Source organism: Pogona vitticeps, chromosome 6 (genome assembly GCF_051106095.1).
Source record: "Pogona vitticeps strain Pit_001003342236 chromosome 6, PviZW2.1, whole genome shotgun sequence".
Lineage (NCBI taxonomy): Eukaryota > Metazoa > Chordata > Lepidosauria > Squamata > Agamidae > Pogona > Pogona vitticeps.
Genome location: NC_135788.1, coordinates 57,940,032 through 57,961,312, shown reverse-complemented (window position 1 = coordinate 57,961,312; position 21,281 = coordinate 57,940,032). Strand labels below are relative to the sequence as shown.

Sequence of the window (21,281 nt, the reverse complement as noted above, 5' to 3'; positions counted from 1 at the left end):
CTGCCCTGCCCTTAGTGTCTAGTTACCCACCCTTTGCGAAGGGACCTGTGTGGTGCTCCTACCCTCCCCCGGGTATTGTATGAGGAAGTGTGGCCTGTAGTAACAGGTGTGACAAACCCAGACCTACTGGGATATGCCACAGTTTCACTAAGCTGCCACCAACCATTCCCTATAAGAAGTCACACAGACCAGGGATGGATTTTCAACAAATAAAAGAATAAGGTTTATTTAAATACAACACACAGGGAAAATAAAATGATCAGGTGAATAAGATTTAGTAACGTGGCTTAGTTTCACTCATACATACACACAGTTTGGTTCACACAGAACCCTTAACTTGAAGCACAGACCCTGAACCTATCAGTTCTGGCTAACCATACAGACACCTGAACCTATCAGGTTGGTACTCTGACACACAGTAGTACCCTGTCTGACACACAGACTCCCACACCAGCTTCTTCTTCCCAGCTGCTGCTTCTTGTCTGTTTCTTCACATCCCAGCGTCTCCTCACTTCACCACACAGGCTTCACATATATATACAGTACAGCCCCTCCTCCTGATGTCCCGCCTTCCACTCCCCATAGGATGGAAATTTCCCTCCAAACCCATGACAGACAGGTAACATCAGTGCTGTATGTAACACCTCCCCTCTTTATAAGTTGTTTTGTAGGGGGAAAGCTAAGGTGCTTTTTCCCAAAAAACAACCTGGTTAAAACACACAACAACAGTTATACATACCATATCACACTTACTTATACTTACATTCTAAGTTAACCATAGCAATTAGGCATTTAAACATTTACCATATACATTACATCAATTTACCTTTATTCATACAAACCAAGTTCAAAAAACAGGTACATTTAACTTTTTGTCATCAATATATATACATAGTCCATGTTCTTTCGCCGTCTTCATTCTTCAGGTCTTCTTGACAAGGCGTCAGCAACACAGTTCACTGACCCTCTGACCACCTTCACTTCAAAGTCATAGTCCTGCAGATTTAAAGCCCACCTCATAAGTTTGCTATTGTGGGTTTTCATTGTCTTTAACCATTGCAGTGGTGAATGGTCAGTGCACAGAACAAAATGTCTTCCCCAGATGTAAGGCTTGGCCTTCTGGATCGCGTAGACTATGGCCAAACACTCCTTTTCCACGGTTGCCAAATGTCTCTCACCTTTCTGGAGTTTCCTACTCAGGTAGGACACTGGATGCTGGTCACCATTCTCATCCTCCTGGCAAAGAACTGCTCCTACCCCGCTGTTAGACGCATCGGTGTAGATGATGAACTCCCGGTCGAAGTCTGGAGCACGCAGCACTGGATAGTTGATGAGGGCCTCCTTCAACCCCTGGAACGCCTCCTCACAGTCGCTGGTCCACGGGATGCGGTCATCAGTCTTCTTCCTCGTCAGATCGGTCAGCGGAGTCGCCATCTCGCTAAACCTCGGGATGAACTTTCTGTAGTAGCCCACCAACCCAAGAAATGATTTGACCTTTTTCTTGGTGTTGGGTCTAGGCCAATCACGAACTGCTTCTATCTTGGCCTCTAGGGGTTTTATCACTCCTCCCCCTACTATGTGACCCAAGTATTTTATTTTTGGGCTACCCAGCTGCAGTTTGTTCTCTTTGCAGAGCCTAGGCCAAAGCACTTCCTCCCCTGGATTAAAGCGCCTCTCCCTGCCTTCCTGGTCATCCCAAGCTTTCTTTCTGACCTTTTGAGCTTGCAGGGTCTCTGCTGCTAGCTCTAGGTTTCTCTTTAGGTCATTCCTTAAAGAGTCTATATATGTTACAACGTCTTGTGGGTCATCCTGGGTGATCTGCTCCCAATTTTGTTTGATCAAATCAAGTGGCCCTTTCACCCTTCTCCCAAACAAAAGTTCAAACGGACTGAACCCGGTACTGGCTTGTGGCACTGATCGATAAGCAAACAAAAGGGATTGCAGCTTCTGGTCCCAATTGTTTGGATTCTCTGCCAAGTAAGCCCTAATCATGCGCATTAGAGTCCCATTGAACTTCTCCGTTAACCCATTACTTTCAGGGTGATAGGCAGTGGTTTCCTTGTGTTTAATTCCACAGATTTGCCATAACCGTTTCATGAGCTTCGAGGTAAACGATGCGCCCAAATCTGTGATTATTTCTGAGGCAAATCCCATCCTGGACATATACCCCACCAAGGCATCTGCCACTGTGTTGGTTTCAATGTTAGTCAAGGGAATGGCTTCAGGGTACCTTGTGGCATGGTCCACAATGGTGAGAATGAACCTGTTCCCCCTCTTTGTGGCCTTGGGCAAAGGTCCCACAATATCCACCCCTATACATTTGAACGGCGTGTCAATCACAGGCAAAGGGCACAACTTTGCTTTGGTCCTGTCACGGTTATTCCCCTGCCTCTGACACACATCACATTGTTTACAGAACTCCTTGATCTGCTTCCCTATTTCAGGCCAGTAAAAATTTTGTGTGATTCTCTGCTGTGTTTTGTTCACCCCTAAGTGCGCAGCAAACATGTCAGAGTGCCCCCTTTGTAAGATCATGGGGCGATACTTTTCAGGTACCACTAGCTGACTTCTGATCCCATCTCCCCCTTTTGAGATATTCCTCAGGGTCTCTCTATACAAAATCCCCTTTTTCTCTAGAAATCTCACTGGGGTTTCAGGTGTTAGCTGGGCGTCAGTCACCTGTTCAAAACACTTCTGGAGAGTGGCGTCTGCCTTTTGCTCTTGTCCAAATCTGCTGTCTGTGGTTAAGGTTTCCACCACAGCTTCTGAACTCCCCTCTGCTTCCGTCTCTGGCTCATCATTACCCCCCTGAACTGTCCCTGTGGTGGCTTGTGAACGTGTAATCACTAGCACCCGTTTCACATGTTCAGCCAGGTCATTTCCCACGAGCACGGCTGCTGGCAGAGTCGATGAAATCGCTAGCCGCCAAACTCCCCTCCAGCCTTGAAAGTTCACAGGTACCTCCGCGACTGGCAGTGAGATTACCTGCCCCTCAATCCCTGCCACCTTCATGCTCTCATTTGGGATTACATACTCCCTAGGAATAATATCTGGATGGCACAGGGTTACCTGGGAACAAGTGTCCCGTAGCCCCCGATACTGACGGTTAAGTATTCCTACGTCCACCCCTGCTGTCTCAAATAACTGAGAATCTGTTCTCACCAGCAGGCAGCGCCTGACCTCTACAAGAGGACCATTTTCCTCAGCCTGATCAGCAGATGTAGCTGTTTCAGATTGAGTAGCCATGGCAACAGGCTCCCTCAGTGACAATGAGCCTTGCTCTTTCTGGACACAGAACACAGCTTTTGGCTTGGTCCCACTCAAATCCTGAGGCACAATTCCTTTTAGCTGCTTTAATTTCTCACACTCTGAGATTAGATGGCCCTTTCCCTGACAGAAATAGCATTTTCTGGTGTATTTTGAGTCTCTCTCATCTTGTTTTGGTTTTCCCTCCAAAATCTGAGGTCTTGGTTTCATGTCTGAGGGCTTCCCTTCACCATGGGCCCCTCCCCCTTGCTGGCTTCTCCCTGGTCCCTGAGAGTACTTGCTGTAGGTTTCTTTGGGTTTACCTACAGATTTCCCCTCACCCAAGGGCTTTCTTATTTGCGAAATAAAATCTGCGATCTCGGCTGCTTCTGCCACAGATTTTGGTTTCCTTTCCCTCACCTGGAATTTCAGTTCCCCATGCAGGACTGAATAGAACTGTTCCAGCGCTATCAAGTCTTTGAGCTGCTGAAAGGTCTCTGTCCCCTCCTGAGATAGCCATTTCTCAAGCAGCCTCACCAATTGGGCCCCCACTTGGGTAAAAGTCTGCTCTGGTTTCTTTGTGAGGGACCTGAATCTTTGCCTCAGCTGTTCCGCATTTATCCCATGTCTTGCAAACACCAGTTTTTTAAACTCTGCAAAATCTCTCATCAGTTCCTGTGGCATCTCTGAATAAACCTCAGCCAGGCTACCACTGATTAAAGATCGCATGATGGTCATCTTCTCAGTTTCCCTCACTGAGAAGTCCACAAACGCTCTTTCCACTAAGGAAAAGAACACCTCAGGACAATCTCCCTTGTGGTACACAGGGAATTTCTTCAGGTCAGCTTTAGACAACTGGCCTCCCTCAGAATCCCTATTGTTATTATTGTTCTGATTCATCATTTCCAATTTTCTTAATTCAAACGCCATTTTCTCTCTCTCCAATCTTTCTGCTCTTTCCATTCTCTCTATTTCAAATTGCCTTTGTTTCTCTCTTTCCTCCATTCTTTCTCTCTCTAATCTTTCCTCCATTTCCCTCACCCTCAGTTCATGCTGTTGGGCTAGGAGCAATTTTCTGAGTTCTGGGTTCTGCTCTCCTGTGCTGTCACCCTGCACTGAGCCAAATTCATCCTCAGAACCTTGGTCAACCTGGGGGTCTTTCACTTCACCCATTTCTGCCATTTGGCTTCGAGTCAAGGGCATAATCCCCCCCCCTCAGAACAGGCTGCTTTAAAAAGTCAAGCCTCAAAATAAAACGACCACTTTTTTTTTCTTTTGCCTCAGAACCAGCTTTCCCTATAGCTTGCTGCTGTCCTTTCAGCACTACTTGCAACTGTAGCGAGTTAGAGTCTACCCCCCTCTGCTGGGCCTCTCAGCAGGCAGGCTAAATCACTGCTGTTTCACAGTTTTGCCTCAGCTTTTTTCCCGCCAAAAACAGGCTGCCTCAGAGCACCCTAATCTAGTCTCCCCAGTTGGCACGTTCTTCTACTAGCGCACCTCCCCGTGAGGTACACCTAGAAGATTACCTACGCGCCTCAGATTGTCCCTGACTAGACCCCCCTTGCTCTGGGCACACTTGCCAAGGCTTTGCTGGACCGCTGGACAACTGGACCAGTCGTATCCCACACGCTGGACACCAATCAATGTGACAAACCCAGACCTACTGGGATATGCCACAGTTTCACTAAGCTGCCACCAACCATTCCCTATAAGAAGTCACACAGACCAGGGATGGATTTTCAACAAATAAAAGAATAAGGTTTATTTAAATACAACACACAGGGAAAATAAAATGATCAGGTGAATAAGATTTAGTAACGTGGCTTAGTTTCACTCATACATACACACAGTTTGGTTCACACAGAACCCTTAACTTGAAGCACAGACCCTGAACCTATCAGTTCTGGCTAACCATACAGACACCTGAACCTATCAGGTTGGTACTCTGACACACAGTAGTACCCTGTCTGACACACAGACTCCCACACCAGCTTCTTCTTCCCAGCTGCTGCTTCTTGTCTGTTTCTTCACATCCCAGCGTCTCCTCACTTCACCACACAGGCTTCACATATATATACAGTACAGCCCCTCCTCCTGATGTCCCGCCTTCCACTCCCCATAGGATGGAAATTTCCCTCCAAACCCATGACAGACAGGTAACATCAGTGCTGTATGTAACAACAGGTTCAGCATATTGCCCACTCTTCTTGGGCTGGGTTTGTTAAGGGGCATATGGAAAACTACCGTTCCCAGGGAGTCCTGTAGGGAGGCTGTAAACCGCTTGGTGTTTCTTACTACAAATTTTGCAAGAAACCCCATGAGAATCCTCAATAAAATAAAATGAAATAAAATGATCTTGCAGTATAAGGATAATCTTCTCACTGTAAGGGGGGGGAAAGCATTCTCTTTTCTTGGTTTCTCACTAAGAGTGATAGGTTGCAAAATTCACATCCCTCCTATAAGGTACATGTGGCATGAAGGTTAACATGATGCTGCCTAGTTATGTGAGTGAGATGCATTCAATGAGCTCCACCCTAATTCTGATGTGGAATTTTGTAGTTAACATGTGTACTGTGGCCCAAAGGGGCAATACAAGTAAAGGACCCCAGGGTCCTCCCTCAATGAAGCTAACCAATGGGAAAGGGAACATGAACCTAGTGGACTCAGACTCTATAGCTCAGGCAGTGACATAAACTATCCAGGACTTCCTACTGCTAGTTTACCTCTAAAAGGTAAATCCCCTTTTGTTGCAACCACTGATGGTGTCATTTATGGAACTACCAATGAAGTAGCCTTGCCAAGAGCTGGTAGGGATCACACATTTCATTTCTCATACATTTCTTAGTTGAGTTGAGCAGTTAGCCTTATGAGAAATGACTTTGCTTGTCTATTTTCTTAGTGAGTTTAGAATACATACTCTCAAGTGAGAATTAGAGTTAGGATGAGTCTACCAGAAAGATTAATTAGATACCAAGAATCCTTTAACATAGTGCTTAGATCAGGCTGCAGTGGAAATATGAAAAAAATGTACAAGGTTACTGTGTAACATGGGTATTGCATGATTTACTGCTCTTCTTTCCTACTGTTTTGCAGTTCAAGATCTTTTGCTATCTGATTTCAGAACCTGGATCTTGTATGTTAACAGCACAGCACAGCAAGGAAAAGATTTTTTTTTGTTACAGATTAGTTTCACATTTTCTGTTAGCCATGACAGCAAGACAGAATTTCTTATGTTTAGAAGAAATATGCCTTCAAACACTCAGTACTGAAATCATATCTCAAAGGATGTCCATTACCAGAACGTTCTTATTATAAGCTTCTAGAATTACTTTGATGGTCCCTGATAGAAAGAAAAATGGACTTTATGGGCTTTTGGTCTGATCTGGTAAGAGAGTTCTCCTGCTCTTCTAAAGTGTGCTTTAGAATTTTTGGATCTCTTTCTGATGGTCCATCATTATAAGACTAAAAAGAATTTCCTTCAAGAAAATAGTATTACCTCCACAGTATCATAAGAGATAGCTCGGACAATTCATCTATCTAGCTGTAGCCTCTCTCAGTTTTTTAGTAATCCAGAATAGTCTACATCATCACAGAGGAGTGTGGTAAAAGTGTTCCTTAGAACTACCTTTACACGAGACAGAGAGGGATTCAGAATGATCAGTCCCTATTGCCAGCAAAATCGGGTCCTGTAATTTTGCTCTAGGCGACTTCTCACTCCTTCACCCAAGTCTGTCTCGATTTTAATTAAACAATCTGGAAGGTCTGCTCTTCCTCTTTTATTACTTTAGGACCCTCATTTGGTAGCGTAATGTGGCCAGATCAAAACAATCCTACTTCTAAAATATCCAATTTACTACAGTAGCTTGGTCTAAACAAGGAGACAGCTTACTGACAATTTGTCTTTTTATATTTTATTACAAAAGATATCATTTCAACAAGCTCATTTTAACGTCATTCAGTATTTCCAAATTATTTCCAAAATAACCCCCAGCCTTAGCCACCAGTCATTTCCTCTATAAAGTGAAAACAATAAACAGTCTAGCTATATCTTAAACTAACATTCTTACACAGTCTTCTGATTAAAGTTCTGCCAGACGCATCTCTCTCCATGTGTCGTCTCTCTTCTCCGTCCTTCTCCTTTTCAGTCCTTCTTTCTTAAATTAAGCCGTTGTGTCCTTGTCCATTGGAGTTTTGATAAGATAAGGGTCAGCTTGCTCTTCTTAATTTTTTTTCTTTAGCTGGAGAAGAACTGACCTTGTACATTTTTCTCTCTAATTAGCACCTGGACACAAGCAGATTTCTAGCTTTTTCGTTGCAGCTCTGAAATAAATCCTATGAAATACAACTCTATTCTATTTTCATAATCAAATTCATGACACGCCCCCCCTTAAATATACAAAATACAGAACTATTAGAGTTCTTATTTTGTTACTAACTTAAATTTGATTATGAAAGGTTAACAAGACTACATGTGAACTTAAATCTATCTTAACAAAGTATTAAATTCATAACAGTAATATATCTCTATCAATATACAGACAAGTAAACAAGTTGATTAATAGTAACCAGTAACACATTTGTTCTTATAGCTAAATATCTCTATGAGTATACAGAAAAATAAGCAAGTTAGTTAATTTTAACCATAAATTCAAGGTAACCATATTATATCAGCATACAATTTTTCAACGATCTGTTACATTACGTTCGATTTTTCTCCCCACATTGTTACAATTAGAATTATTAGGAACAATCTTTTGACTTTTACCCCATTTAGTTACCATGTCAGTAGGTTCATTATCTGGTTTAAAACACGCCGCATGACACTGATACACCATTGCCGATCTGTCTCTATACATTTTTAAACTATTTACATGATGCATAACTGGTTTCTTGGATGAATTTAACATTTTCACAAGATAATTCACATTTCCCACTTTTTGTGTGATTTCCCCTGGACCTTCCCAGACTACTTCCAGTTTTGAAGGTCTGAGCGGGTTTAGTACAAGTACCATATCACCCACTGCAAACTCTCGGTGACGGGCCTTCTTGTCATGATAGTATTTTTGTTTTGTACAATCAGTCCGTTTCCCTGTTCTTTGACAGTAATCACAGGTACTAACGTAGTCCTTGACGGTCTTAGAAATTCCGGGCCAATAAAAATGTTGTGAAATCCGGCTTAACGTTTTTTGGATTCCCAGATGTCCGCTACTTAGATTATCGTGGGCCATTTGTAGAATTTTTTCCCTATACTCTCTTGGAATGACTAGTTGTTGTACTGGTTCCGCCTGTTCGTTCGATTTTGGGGAATATTCTCGATACAATAGTCCATTTTGTCCCCACAAAAAGGATACTTTTTGTTGTACCGGTTGTCTGGCGTAATCGTCGGCTTGTGACCTCAAAGAAGCCAAAGTAGGGTCTTCCATCTGCTTCTGTTTGAATACTTCAGATCCCATTGTTATAGGTAGATCCTCTGGTTCCGTTTTTGTTTTGGTTGTACTATCTAGTTCGTCCTCAAGGCGCTGCTGTAGCTGTGCTAATTGTCCCTCTGAGTCATCCTCCGAATCTTCTTCAGTTGGTACATGTTGCATTGTTTTACTTTGAGACCTTGTTACAGCTTGTATCGATGTGGATTTTTCCGTATGTTGGTGATTAAGAAACGCCAAGTCGTTGCCTATCAAGAAATCGGGTTTACCTTCATGCACTAATAGATATTTTGCGCCTTTCCAATTTTTGTAGCTAATTTGCACGTAGACTAATGGTAAGAATCTCTCGATTATTTCTCCGGATCCATAAGTTTTTACTGGACATCTCAGGTTATTTAAGATTAGTTCCGAATCTACAAACTGTTTGTTGATTGATGAGATATCTGCGGCGGTATCCCTAGAAGTGTTTATGGTTAAATCTCCTGTAGAAAAATGTAGGGTTACCGGTTCCGAAAAACTTTTCAGTGACCAATAAAACTGTTCTTCCGGTAGGATGCTACTGGGATCTATAACTGAAAATTTCTCCCCTGAGGATGTCTGTTGGTTTACTGTTGTAGAGACTTGAGCTACTCGTAAGCCCATTATCCTTGGCACAATCCTTGGCTCTGTTGCTTGCATTTCACTAGTTTTAGAAAAATTTGGATTGACTTCTCCTTGTCTCTGGGGTAGCACATTCCTTAGTTGATTAACTTCATGTGATTCTGCTGGTAACTCTTCTGGTATTTCTAGTGGTGTTGCACTGAGATAATCCACTTTAAGGGTCGTTGGCTTGAATTTCCGTGGAGTGGGTATGGGTGCCTTCTTGAATTTTCTTGGTGCTGGTAAGGGTGTCTGCTGAAATCTCCGTGGGGCAGGTACCGGTGTTTTGCCAACTTGCTTCCCGTCTTGGTTATCTGATCCCGACAGTCGTGGACAATCCCTTTTTAAATGGGCTCCTCCGCAATGGAAACAAGCCAAAGGTGACCTAATCTGGCTAGTGCCCATGCTTCTTCGCTCTCCAGCAAAAGACTGTCTTGGTTCAGGAACCTCTGTTTTCTTGGATTCGTATTGACTCTGCCTTCTAAGCACTTCTGGAATAGGCCTTACTCTGGTAACAGGTTCACTTTTCTTGAAGGAAATGATTCCATCATCTTCCTGTTCACAAGTCAGGTTTCCACTATCCATGTTCCCTAAGGAACTTCTGGCCTGCTCTCTCTCAGCAGTTTTGCTCTGTAAAATCTGTAGTTTCAATTCATGGTATTTTTTTGCTTGGAGCTCACTGGTTGTGAGTGCTTTCACCCATTGTTTCTGGCTCTCCATGAAGTCTGCCACCATCAGGGTAAACTGCTCTTGCAACCTGAAACTCGCATCTCTTTTATCTGCTGGACTGCTGCTGGCCTCTGCCATTGCTGCTCCTGACGACCTCTGGTCAATAACAAGAATTTTCTCTGTTAGCAGATCCTGCTGAGTTGGAACTTGTTCCGCCCCAGTGTAGTGCTGTGCCCTTCTCGGCTTCATTTTAGGTTTAACAACTTCTGGATTTGCTTCTATTAATCTTTGGGCATCTTCTTCATCCTCTGGGTTATCTACTTCCCAGTGTTCCATTGCTTCCAAAATCTCCTTATCCACTGATAATTCAGGCAGTGAAAACCGACTGCTAAAAGCCATTTTTCCTTTTTTTTTTTTCTTCTCTCCCTCCCTGCAGCCTTGGCCGAAGCACGGGAGGAGCAATAAAACAATTAAACTGTCAGCTTTGACTAATCCTACTTTCCCTTCAGGAAATCCTTTTGGCTCTGGCTTGGGGTAGGAAATTTTCCTTTTTAAACTTTATTTAATTACTTTTAAATTACTTTTATTATCCTGGCTGCTCCTTATAGACTCCTGCTACACTCAAAACAATTTTGCCACTCTGTCACCTGAGTGAAATGAGCTGGCACTTTTTAAACAGCACAATGCTTGTTCCTTAGAACTCTTAAGCCACTGGCAGAATCTCTCCTTGCATTACTTTAGCCTGAGCTTTCTGCATAGGAGTCTTCTCCAGTCACAATAATTTACAACCTTCCCTGCTTTGCTCTGAAGCTCACGCCAGAGAAGTTTCTCTTGTCCTTTATTTAGCAGTGTGTATCTGCTTACTCACACATCTGCCTTCATAAAACAATTACCAGCGCTAATTCAGCCCTTGAGCAAAGCGCAACCCAAGCTGCAACTCTTTAAGCTGCCAGCATGGCATAAACACAGCACATGGATTTGTATCCAAACACAGCCACCATGGCTTGTAAATCAAATCCCATCTGCCACTATACTGTAAACACGGCACGTAAGGCTCAGATCCCAAGATGCCACCATGCTGTAAAAGCGTTCCTTAGAACTACCTTTACACGAGACAGAGAGGGATTCAGAATGATCAGTCCCTATTGCCAGCAAAATCGGGTCCTGTAATTTTGCTCTAGGCGACTTCTCACTCCTTCACCCAAGTCTGTCTCGATTTTAATTAAACAATCTGGAAGGTCTGCTCTTCCTCTTTTATTACTTTAGGACCCTCATTTGGTAGCGTAATGTGGCCAGATCAAAACAATCCTACTTCTAAAATATCCAATTTACTACAGTAGCTTGGTCTAAACAAAGAGACAGCTTACTGACAATTTGTCTTTTTATATTTTATTACAAAAGATATCATTTCAACAAGCTCATTTTAACGTCATTCAGTATTTCCAAATTATTTCCAAAATAACCCCCAGCCTTAGCCACCAGTCATTTCCTCTATAAAGTGAAAACAATAAACAGTCTAGCTATATCTTAAACTAACATTCTTACACAGTCTTCTGATTAAAGTTCTGCCAGACGCATCTCTCTCCATGTGTCGTCTCTGGCTGTCATGAAAGCAAACTCTTCCCCCATCTCTCTTCTCCGTCCTTCTCCTTTTCAGTCCTTCTTTCTTAAATTAAGCCGTTGTGTCCTTGTCCATTGGAGTTTTGATAAGATAAGGGTCAGCTTGCTCTTCTTAATTTTTTTTCTTTAGCTGGAGAAGAACTGACCTTGTACATTTTTCTCTCTAATTAGCTCCTGGACACAAGCAGATTTCTAGCTTTTTCGTTGCAGCTCTGAAATAAATCCTATGAAATACAACTCTATTCTATTTTCATAATCAAATTCATGACAAGGAGAAGTTGGCCTGAACCTCTCTTTTGTTACTTGGTTCACGTGAACAGTGATATTGATTGACAGATTAAATTTTTACTCCACCTTTCTCCTTCAAAAGGACCTAGGGTGGCTTACATCATTAAAATTCAATATTTAAAGCTAAAAAGCATAATTATACAAATACTAAAAAGGGTCAAATATCACACTACAACATGGTAATCAGAAACAACACCAAAAACACATTGAAAGCAGTAAGATGACATCAGCAAGACTCGCAATCAAAGAAAAGTGGAGAAATTTGCCCAAGCGCTTGAGGAAACCCTTCCAGGCCCAGCTGAGGCAAATGCACCTGAACGCTGGGAACATTTCAAAAATGCTGTCTATAACACTGCCTTGTCCACATTTGGCAAGAAGACCAAAAAGACGGCCGACTGATTCGAAGCCCATTCGGAGGAGTTGATGCCAGCCATTGAGGATAAGAGGAGAGCTCTAGCAGCATACAAAGCCTGTCCTAGTGAGGACAACTTGCAAGCCCTTCGAGCTGCTCGTAGCCAAGTCCAACAGACTGCCAGGAGATGTTCCGATGATTATTGGCTTCAGCTCTGCTCTCAGATATAGTTAGCAGTGGACACAGGTAACATCAAGGGAATGTATAAAGGGATCAAGCAGGCTTTAGGTCCAATACAGAAGAAATCTGCTCCCTTGAAGTCTGCTACAGGTGTGATCATCCAGGACCGAGCACAGCAGATGGAATGCTAGATGCAGCACTACTCTGAGCTATATTCCAGAGAGAATGTAGTAACTGAAGAAGCATTAAATAACTTTGAGTGCCGCCCTGTCCTGGAAGAGATGGACAGCGAACCAACCTTAGCAGAAATAAAAGCGGCCTTGGATTCCCTTGCCTCCGGGAAGGCACCTAGAAAGGATAACATCCCTATTGAAGTGCTGTAAAGAGACCATCACCACCAAACTGTATGAAATCTTTCGTCTTTGCTGGAGCGAAGGTGGAGTACCACAGGACATGAAGGATGCAAACATTGTCACATTGGATAAGAACAAAGGATACAGGGCGACTGCAATAACTACCATGGTATTTCTCTTCTAGTGTTGTAGGGAAGCTGCTTGCCTGTGTTGTGCTGAAGAGGCTCCAGGTGCTTGCAGACAGAGTCTATCCAGAATCACAGTGTGGATTTCGAGCTAATAGATCCACCACTGACATCCTATTCTCCCTCAGACAGTTGCAGGAGAAATGCAGGGAACAACAACAGCCACTCTTAGTGGCCTTCATAGATCTTACTAAAGCATTTGACTTGGTTAGCAGGAATGGCCTTTTAAAAATACTTTTTTTTAATTTATTTATTTATTTATTTATTTAATTAATTTATATGCCGCCCACACTACCCAAAGGTCTCTGGGCGGCTTACAGCATCCAAAATACAACAAAAATATGCAACAATTAAAATACAATTAAAATATATATAAAATTGCCATTGGACCCACAGCTAATATTATTTCAGTTAAAAGCCTTCTGGAACAGGAAGGTTTTGACCTGGCGCCGAAACATCATCAGTGTCGGCGCCAGACGAATCTCAGTCGGGAGGGCATTCCATAGTCTGGGGGCAGCTGCCGAAAAGGCCCTTTGTCTACAAGCCGTCCCTCTTACCTCCTTGAGGGACTGCTCTTTCAAAAGGGCCCCCTGGCTAGATCTTAACTGCCGGGTAGGCTCATATGGAAGGAGCCGGTCCTTCAGGTATCCAGGGCCCAAGCTGTTTAGGGCTTTATATGTCAAAACAAGCACTTTGAATTGGGCCTGGGCAGCAACTGGTAGCCAATGTAACTTATACAGAATCGGCTTGATATGTTCCCTGGCGGCCACACCACTCACCAGCCGCGCCGCTCGATTCTGGACCAGTTGCAGTCGCCGGACCATCTTCAAAGACAGCCCCACGTAAAGCCCATTGCAGTAATTTATACGGGATTTTACCAGTGCATGTGTAACTGTCATGAGACTCCGCTCGTCCAGGTAGGGCCATAGCTGGTATAGTTTCCGCAGTTGGAGGAAGGCGCCCCTGGCCACCGAGTCCACCTGGGCTTCCAGTGTTAGACTGGGGTCCAGGAGCACCCCCAAGCTGCGGACCCTGTCCCTTAGGGGGAGTGTAACCCCATTCAGGGCAGGGAGATGGCCCTCCAGCCTGTCTGGCGAAGCACCCACTAACAGCACTTCCATCTTGTCTGGATTGAGTTTCAATTTATTGACCCTCCTCCAGTCCATTATCAGGTCCAAACACGAGTTCAGCACAGAAACCGCCTCACCTGGATTGGTGGAAAACGAGAGGTAGAGCTGAGTGTTGTCAGCATAATGCTGACCCCTCAGCCCAAACCTCCTGATGACCTCTCCCAGTGGTTTCATGTAGATGTTAAACAGCATGGGGGAGAGTGTCGAGCCCTGAGGAACCCCATGGCATGAATGCCATGGGGCAGAGCAACTGTCCCCCAGCACCACCCTCTGGACATGGTCAGCCAGGAAGGAGCGGAACCACCGTAAAACAGTGCCCCCAACTCCCAACCCAGCCAGCCTATCCAGAAGGACACCATGGTCGATGGTGTCAAAAGCCGCTGAGAGGTCCAGGAGTATCAATAGGGTCACACTCCCCCTGTCTCTCTCCCGGCAAAGGTCATCATACAGGGCGACCAAGGCAGTCTCTGTACCAAAACCCGGCCTGAAACCCGATTGAAATGGATCCAGAAAATCCGTTTCATCCAGCAGCGCCTGGAGTTGCCCAGCCACAACCCGCTCCAACACTTTGCCCAAATAAGGGAGGTTCGCTACTGGTCGGTAGTTAGCCACCAGCCTTGGGTCCAGGTTTGGCTTTTTAAGGAGTGGTCGAATTACCGCCTCTTTCAAGGCGGTAGGGACCACTCCCTCTCTCCAAGAGGCGTTCACAGCCTCCTGGACCCAGGTGTGAACCCCCCTGGCTGATCTTCTAATTAGCCAGGATGGGCAAGGGTCGAGCGGAGTTGTGGTAGAACGGACAGATCCAAGCACCCTGTCCACATCCTCAGGTCTCAACAATTGAAACTCATCCATTAATACCTGACCAAAGCACAGTGCACTGGACACATCCTCTGATTCTGCAGTAACTGTGGAGTCCAACCCACTGCGAATCTGAGTGATTTTTTCCTCAAAATGGATGGCAAACTCATCACAGCGAGCTGATGAGCAGTCCAGGACCTCCACCGGATTTCCCGGTTAAAGAAGATCCTGGACCACCCGAAACAGCTCGGCTGGATGACATTCTGAGGAAGCAATACGGCTGGAGAAATATTGCCGTTTCTCCAGCCGTATTGCCACGAAATAGGCCCGATAATGGGCTCTAAGTCATGTTCGGTCGGACTCCCAGCGGGATTTCCTCCACCTGCACTCCAGCCGTCTCCCCTCTCACTTCATCGCCCGCAGTTCAGAAGTATACCAAGGGGCTGTCTGGGATTGGCGAGCAGGGAGAGGGCGCTTAGGCGCAATCATGTCAACAGCCCGGGTCATCTCCTTATTCCATAGGGTGACCTGAGCTTCGACAGGAGTGCCGACCATATCAGACGGATAATCCCCCAGAGCATTCAGGAATCCATCTGGATCCATTAGTCTCTGAGGGCAGATCATCTTAATAGATCCCCCACCCTTGCAGAGGGAAGAAGAAGCTAAAGTGGGGTCTCTACTTAAGAACTTAATCCGTATTGGAAGGTGGTTCTCAAGTTGAAAAGTTCTTATGTTGAATCTGCATTTCCCATAGGAATGCATTGAAAACCATTTAATCCATATCTGCTCTTTTCCGTCCATAGAAACTACAGTGGAACCTCTACTTAAGAACTTAATCCGTTTTGGAATGGTGTTCTTAAGTTGAAACGTTCTTAAGTTGAAGCAAAATTTCCCATAGGAATGGACTGAAAACCAATTAATCCGTTCTGGCTGTTTTTTTGTTATGTAGAGGTGCGTTCATACATTGAAGCATTAGTTCCCATAGGAACTAATGCAAAGGTGGTTAATACGTACTCTACCACTAGGGGGAGAATTTTTTTTTAACCTAAGATGACCTAAGGTTAAAAAAAGAGCAGGAAAGGTTTTTTTCCTGTTCTTATCTTGGATTTCTGTTCTCAAGTAGAAGCAAAATTTAGCAAATGGAGCTGTTCTTAAGTTGGATTGTTCTTAAGTAGGGACGTTCTTAAGTAGAGACCCCACTGTAATAGACTAAACTTGACCAAGAAGTGGTCTGACCATGACAATGGGGTCACAACCAACCCCTCCACATCCAAACCACCATCTTCCAGTCCCGTTGAGAAAACCAGGTCCAAGGTATGGCCCTTCTCATGCGTTGGGCCGATGACACATTGAGACAGCCCCATGGTTGTCATGGTGGCCATGAAGTCCTGAGCCGCCCCAGTCAAGGGAGCCTCGGCATGAATGTTGAGGTCCCCCAGCACCAACATCCTAAGTTTGGATGTCCTCCTCAACTCCTTAGCATCATCAGGTCCTTTCATGAGGGAATGAAGGGCACTGTAGTTTTTGATGGCTTAACATCAGATCCCTTTGACATCCGAAGCAGAGTGAAACAGGGCTGTGTCCTCGCACCAACCCTTTTTGGGATATTTTTTTGCTGTCATGCTGAAGCACGCCTTTGGAACTGCAACCAAAAGTGTCTATCTCCGGACTAGATCAGATGGAAAGCTCTTTAATCTCTCTATATTGAGAGCAAAGACCAAAGTCCAGCTGAAATGCATGCGGAACTTCCTCTTCACCGATGATGCAGCCATTGTTGCCCACTCTTCCAAAGATCTCCAACAGCTCATGAATCATTTTAGCAAGTCCTGCCAAGAGTTTGGACTAATAATCAGCCTGAAGAAAACACAAGTCATGGGCCAGGGTGTGGACTCACCTCCCTCTCTTACCATCGTCACACAAAAATTGGAGCTTGTCCATGAATTTGTGTACCTTGGCTCAACGATCTCTGACACTCTCTCCCTAGATGTCAAGCTGGATAAACACATTGGGAAAGCAGCTACCATGTTCTCTAGACTCACAAAGAGAGTATGGCTCAATAAGAAGTTGACGCCATACATCAAGATCTAGGTCTATAGAGCCTGTGTCCTGAGCACACTCCTGTATTGCAGTGAGTCCTGGACCTTTCATGCATGGCAGGAGAGAAAACTGAACACATTCCATATGCGTTGCCTCTGACGCATTTTTCGTATCACCTGGCAGGACAAAGTTCCAAGTAGAGTAGTCCTAGACTGAGCTGGAATTTTTAGCATGTATACATTACTGAAATAGCAACGTCTACGTTGGCTTGGGCATGTTGTAAGAATGGCTGATGGTCGGATTCCAAAGGATCTCCTGTATGGAGAATTAGTGCAGGGACATCACCCCAGAGGGGGACCACAGCTGCGATACAAGGACATCTGCAAGCGGGATCTGAAGGCCTTGGAAATGGATCTCGACAGATGGCAAATCCTGACATCTGAGCATTCAGCCTGGAGGCAAGCGGTGCATCATGGCCTCTCCCAATTTGAAGATACCCTTGTCCAGCAGGCTGAGGCAAAGAGGCAGTTACGAAAGCAGCAAAATCAGGGAGCTAGACGGGGTACAGATTGTATTTGTCCTCAGTGTGTAAGGGATTGTCAATCTCAAATTGGCCTTCTCAGCCACACTAGAAGCTGTTCCAAGTCCTCCATGCAGAGCACGATACCATAGTCTCTCGAGACTGAAGGATGCCTAGTTCATCAGGCAGCCAGTCACTGAGAGAAACCTTGCCTGAAGAGAAAGGTCTTTGCCTGCTTGTGGAAGGACAATAAAGATAGAGCCAACCTGGCCTCTTGTGGGAGGAAGTTCCAAGGTCTGGGTGCAACAACAAAGAAAGGACCTCTCCCATGCTCCCATCAAATATAGCTGTGGAGGTGGTGGTACCAAGAGAAAACCTCTGCTGATGATCTTAACACCAAAGCAGGCTCATGAAGGAATACACAGTCCTTTAACTAGCTTGGACCCAAGCCAGATTAGACCTCTCCAGGAATGGGCACAGCTGGCACACTATTTTCAGTTGTGCTAAGGCACTCCTGGCCACCAGTGAAACCAGGGCATCCAAGTTCAGAGATAAATCCAGGAACACACAAGCTGCATACCTGTGTTTTCTGAGGGAGGGTAACCCTATTTAGCACAGGCTACACCCCTATTCCTTGATCTTCCTTTTGACTGACCAGGAGCACTTCTTTCTTGTCTGGATTAAGTTTCAGTTTATTCACCCTCATCCAGTCCATTACTGATACCTGCCTCTGATCTAGAGCTGAAACACTTTCCTTAGATTTAGGGTGCAAGGAGATAAATAGTTAGATGTCATCTGTGTACTTGTGACATAGAATATCAAAACTCTAGACAACCTCTCCCAGCGGTATCATGTAGATGTTAAATAGCATGGGAGACAAAATAGAACCATTAGGGACCCTGCAGGCTAGCAGCCAGAGTGTCACATCAGAGTCACCCAGCACTATCTTCTGGGTTCTCTCCTCCAGGAAGGATGAGTAAAACAGTCCCTCTGAGTCCCATCCTGGAGAGACAGTTCAATGGTAATGAAAGCTGCTGTAAGGTCCAACAGAACCTACAGGGATACATTCCCTCTGTCCAGTTCCCAGCATAAATCATAGCAAAAGACCAAAGCAGTCTCCATCCCATAACCAGGCCTGAAGTCAGAAATGGAAATGAATTTAGATAATCCGTCTCATACAGGAACCCCTGAAACTGAGAAGCCACAACTCACTCCAACACCTTGACCAAGAATTGGACACTAGAGATTGGTTGGCATTTTTTTTCAGTATTGTGGGATCCAAGGAGAGCTAAAGAGAGCAGTTCTGCCTGCATGTAAATTCTATATACAAACAACAACCCAGTTTTTCCAAGGTTGTTTGCTGTTCATGCGTAGAGCTTCCACATCAGCAGAGCCACTTGGCTTTTCAGACTCATCATTGCTTATATGAACAACACAACAGAAGAGGGATAGAGCTAGCCTCTCCCCTTCAACTGCACTGATGATTCCAAATTTCAGAGTAATTGAACAGGGCATCCCAGGGTTTCCCAGCCATACTTCAAAATGCTGAAGCCTGAATGGGACCTTTCTGTATAAGAAGTGTATAGAATCCAGTGTTTCTTTACCATTTCTTTCCTTAGAAAATACCTCAGATAATGCCTCCAGTGTTGGAGCACTCATAAACTCCTGAGGTTATACTGGTGTAAGTGCAGCAGTGTAAATGGCTGCCATGAATTGCTGCTGCTTAAAGAGTAGCCACAATTACAGTGCACGCTATTGCATTTACACTGGCATAAATAACTAATACAATTCTGGTCACTGATACTTTGGTGGAAGGATAATTCTTGCTTGCCAACAGCCCCATAATCTGTAAGAGCTAATCGTTATAATAAGTGATACAAATACAGAGATCAAGATGCCAACTCTGTGTCACCATACATCCCTACCCAGGAACTACTGCTGCAGGACCTAACAGTATCACCAAAATGTCAAACATCTATTTTCATGCTCATCTTCTAGTCCGAGAGGAAGACAGTCAACACTGCTCTTCTGTGTTCTGCATAGGTCAAACAGAAAAGTATCTATATAAAACTTTAAATGGACAGAAATCTTTCAAAAATGGCAATGTAAAGAGAGGGAGGAAATAGGGAAAATTTCAGCGTCTGAGGACACTCTGCCATCATGGAAAAAAAAGGAAATTTGAAAGAAAACTGAAATGTGAAACCACTGAGTTATAATTTATCAGGAGGTATGATTATAGTACCTTTGTACTGAGATACTCAGTGTGGTGTAGTACACAGACAAGGACTCTGGAGATGAGGGTTTGAATCCCCACTTGGCCATGGAAACTCACTAGAAGAGTAGAACTGGTAAAAACACCCCTCAAATATCTCGCTTATCTTGAAAATCCTATTAGGGTCACTATAAATTGATTCTGACTTGACAGCACAAACCATTATACTACCTATGAAATGAATCAGATAACAGACTAGCTGTGTTCATTGGCTTATTTGTATTACTCACCTCAATGCTTTGAGAATGGTCACCATTAATTGCAAAATTTCCAGTGTCTGTTTTTCCTCCCCGTTTCATTTCTTTCTAGCCTCACTGTGTACTATCCCCACTCCCATAAATACATACATGCTTTGCAAATAGGCTAACACTTTATGCATCTGAAGTGGATCTTATTCACAGAAGTGTATGCCCTGATAAATGTATTAGCCTCTAAGCTGCCAAAAGACAACATGGCTTTGTTTGGATCTCATTTGGCAACATTTGCCAAAACCCTGTTTAGTCTGTGAAGATTGTCAGTCACCAGGTGAGGTTATCTGGATGCTGAGTCATGGCAACTGGACTTTCTTGTTAGGTTAAAACTTTTCGCTACTCGTCCAAGTAGCTTCTTCAGTCTGAGGAGAGTTGGTAGGAGATCCTTCATATCTCCTCCATGTTGGTTTCACTTTCTCCTGGTCTGAATAGGTTCATTAGAAGGACAAAGGACTGGGGGTAAGGGATAATCCTGCTTCTGCAGTCCTTCTCCATCCATTGTCATGGGTTGTTAGCAGTCGTTAATAGTGGTCTTTCTGGTCTGTGTGGCCCTAATCTTTCTGGGGACAGATGAATGGGCAGCATGATGAATGGGAGAGAGATTGTATCTAAGGCCTCCACCCCTGTTCTATATACACATGTATGGCCTCCCTGACTGTCTTTCAAACCAACTACCTTCTTGGTCAAAAATGTGTGTCTTTTCTCCTTCAAATGAAAGAACACTGCTGATTGTGGTCCTCAGCCATTGCCCCTCCTGTGTTGGGCCATTCTCCTGTTAGTGGCTGTTTGCTTTCTCCATTGTAGAGCTCTGAACACTCCTTTTTGCACCACATATAATATATCACTCCTATTGTGTTTTGGTGTTGGTCTTTTGGGTGGATGAGTCTCTGCCTTAGTGTGTTTGTGGGTTTGGAGTGCACGGGTATGTGGTGTTTACCAAAAATCCTTTTGAGCTTTTCAGACACACCCACCATATAAGGAATGACCAGATTCTTCTGTTGGCGCTGGGTCTCAGACTGTTCCATTGTCCTCCTGGGTCGGGAGCAGGCATATCTGGTCCAGGTTGAGGTTGCTTCTGGTGGAGAGGATGTTGTCTTCTTCCAGTCTCCTTTTTACAGTTATTAGGGCATTGGGAGTAGGAATGCTGGTGAAGAGGTATGTGATATCAAAGAATACCATAGTTTCATCAGTATTTAGTTTCCGTTCCCTGACCTTGGATGCAGACTCCTCTGAGTTGTGAATGTGGTGGTCTGAGTATCCCACCAATGGTGATAAGATGATGGCCAGGTATTTAGCAATGTTGTACATTACCCAGTTT

At 44.3% G+C, this 21,281-nt stretch overlaps 1 protein-coding gene across 3 annotated transcripts in view; it reads left to right on the top strand.

Annotated features, from left to right (window-relative positions):
• The window catches only part of CNTNAP2 (contactin associated protein 2), a 2,051,986-nt gene that overhangs the window by 1,114,789 nt on the left and 915,916 nt on the right, over positions 1 to 21,281 (top strand). The window lies entirely within an intron of this gene.